General features: G+C 37.1%; 1 pseudogene; it reads right to left on the bottom strand.

Moving 5' to 3' along the window:
• Positions 1–498: 498 nt before the first annotated feature.
• Positions 499–2,332, bottom strand: LOC102286087 (olfactory receptor 5D13-like; annotated as a pseudogene).
• Positions 2,333–2,992: the final 660 nt, after the last annotated feature.

Raw genomic sequence — 2,992 nt, 5'->3', positions numbered from 1 at the left:
TAGTGTCTTAGTGTTGAACAACTCTTAGTTACTATGATTCAACTGATGTAACTCCCTCATGGTTAACTATAAACTTTCATGACAACTCAAATCCATTCTTCGATGACTTATAATGACTTAAAGAAAAGAAAAAAAGAAGACTCACCTGAACAGCCAAATGGTAATGTGTCTTTACTCAGAAATCTTTACATGACAAACACTTTATCTAGAGACTTAAATAGTCTAGGCTTTAATTAGGTGTTATTTATTATTTTATTGCTAAGTCTCTACAGTTTACTAAAGTGGTTGAATGATGTATCAACAAGGGAATTTTATTAAATGTGTGCACTGTTTTCCTTCCTAAAAATTGGAATTTGAAATGCTAATGGTTCTCCACAGTGCTCTTTCCTAATTAAAAAATAATGGTATTGAAAAAGGCAATGGCTTGGAAAATCCCATGGATGGAGTTCTTCTCACAGTGCTCTTGTAAATGAAAAAGCAAACCAAGCCATTTTACATTCATTGACATAATAATTTGGGCTTGACTAGCTTCCTAGCAGTCTCTTTCACATCTTTGTTCCCGAGGCTGTAGATCACTGGGTTCAGCATGGGGATGACCACTGTGTAAAAGACAGAGGCCACCTTGACCATGAGCCATGAACTCCTGGAGTTAGGAACACAGTAGAGGAAAAGGATGGTCCCGTGGAAGATGGTAATGGCAGTCAGGTGGGAGGCACAGGTGGAGAAGGCTTTGTGGCGCCCCCAGTTGAAGGCATCTTCAGGACAGTGATAAAAATGAAAACATAGGAGGTGAGAATAATTATCAGGCTGCTTATTTCATTAAACGTGGCAGAGACTAAAATGATCTCCTGGCTAATGTAGGGGTCAGAGCAGGAAACAGCAACAATGGCCATGTGTTCACAAAGTTATTTATGATATTATTTCCTCTAAAGGACAATTCAGATAAAAAGTGGGTAAGAGTCAGGGAACAGACTGTACCCCAAGAGTATGATGCACCCACCAATAAGGAACAAAGCTTCTGGGACATGACAGCTGTGTAGAGAAGAGGGTTGCAAATGGCCACAAATCGGTCATATGCCATCACTGCCAACAGGAATGTCTCTGTCACCACAAATATGCAGGCAAAGAAGAACTGCATGATGCATCCTGTGAAGGAGATGGTTCTGTCTTCCACAATCAAGTTTTCTAGTAGCTTGGATGTAACTACTGTTGAGTAACAGAGATCAACAAAGGACAAATGTCTGAGGAAGTAGTACACAGGGGTGTGGAGTTTGGGATTTATCTTGATAATTAGGATCATGCCCAGGTTCCCCAGCACAGTGACAGAGTAGATGGTTAAGAATAACAGGACAAGGGGTATCTGGAGTTCTGGATATTCTGAGAAGCCCAAGAGAATGAAAGTGACTTTAGCACTCTGATTTTCTTGGTTCCTGTGGACAAAATATAAAAGTTGATTCAGAGAAATCTGAAGCAAAATTTGAATGAAATATAATGTTATTCCCTCAGTATTGTCGGACGTTTTTGTGACTCCATGGACTGTAGCCTGCCAGGTTCCTCTGTCCATGAGATTCTCTGGGCAAGAACACTGGAAGGGTTGTCATGCCCTCCTCCAGGGGATCTTCCTGACCTAGGCATAGAATGAGAGTACTTATGGGGAAAAAGAGTGCATTGAATTATTATTATTTTTTTAATTAGCCTCTTTCCCCCAAAATGCCTCTACTGTCTTTTTCTGACATTAAATTCATTCTTTTCAAAGCTACTTCCTAAATTCTTAGCAAAATCTGAAATGGTACTCAGTATAAAGGGAAGTCATTCCACATAGACTTCTCTAAAAATTCTATATCTCATTAGGAGTTGAAATTAAACACTCTGTTATTTTCACTCAGGTTTTATAACTTTATACTCCAAGAACACATATAACACTTCAAGATTTCCTGTACATGTATAACTATGTCATTCACATATTCCCCCACTCTTTTTCTTCAGTTATTCCTTTACATTCTTAAACATGTGATTAATTCCTGATTCCCTGAAAGTATGTTTCAATTTAACATACAAATCATAGAGCACATATTCTCTAACTGAAAACACTTTTTTTTTAAAGTCAGGATTTGTTCCCTATGTCTATGGTAACAAAGTTTGAATAGTCCAGGGTTGAAAGGGAAATCTTCACCAAAGATGAATACAATTTCTGATGCACACTTGTTCCTTCTTCCCCACACTCCTTCTCCACACCTGTAGCTTTTCACTCCACCTCCCACACTCTGTACTTGTCAACAGGCTTGGGGCCAATGTTCCCAATCACCCATGTAGTCCAGGAAGTGTCAGCCATGCTCAGCTGTGAGCACAGGTGCTGTGCATAGTATTTATCTTCTTTTCTGTGCAATTACCCTGGAATAATTTTCCCATTGCAGACCCACTATGTGCTCAGTCCTGTAACAGGCATTTTAGAAACTATAAAATTATAAAATCTCAGCCTCAATTTGTTTCTTAGAGCATTATTCCAGGATATAATCCATATAAGCACAAATGACAACTTATAGTTCTTGTTTATTATTAAAGTTTGTATGTATAAAGGGAATGAAAATATTGTGATCCAGAAAAAACAAAAAATTTCCTTGTGATGTAGCATGGTGAACAATAATAAATGTGGTGAAAGATAAATAATCAAAGACTTCTAGTCAACTAAACAGGTAATCTGGCAGTTAGATTTATACACGTGCTTGTTTGCCTCCTGCAAAGATTAATGAAGTATATTAGGAACATATTATATTCCTTTTAAAGTGAAATAAAAATCAACTCACCTGAGTGTAGAAGAATTTGACTGGCTCATTTAATAAAGCTTCTTTTCTAAGTTCAATGGATTCCAGGAAAATTTATGCTGAGAAGTCATTTTTTTAATATAGTAATAAGTCTGAAAAATAGTTAACAGGAATCTAGAGTATATTGCAATGAATATTTCAGAAAATGAATTTCTCTTATAATGTATTAA

The sequence above is a fragment of the Bos mutus genome, unplaced genomic scaffold (genome assembly GCF_027580195.1).
Source record: "Bos mutus isolate GX-2022 unplaced genomic scaffold, NWIPB_WYAK_1.1 CTG405, whole genome shotgun sequence".
NCBI classification, from domain to species: Eukaryota; Metazoa; Chordata; class Mammalia; order Artiodactyla; family Bovidae; genus Bos; species Bos mutus.
The sequence above is the reverse complement of the archived record's forward strand: the minus strand, read 5'-3'. Positions and strand labels throughout refer to the sequence as shown.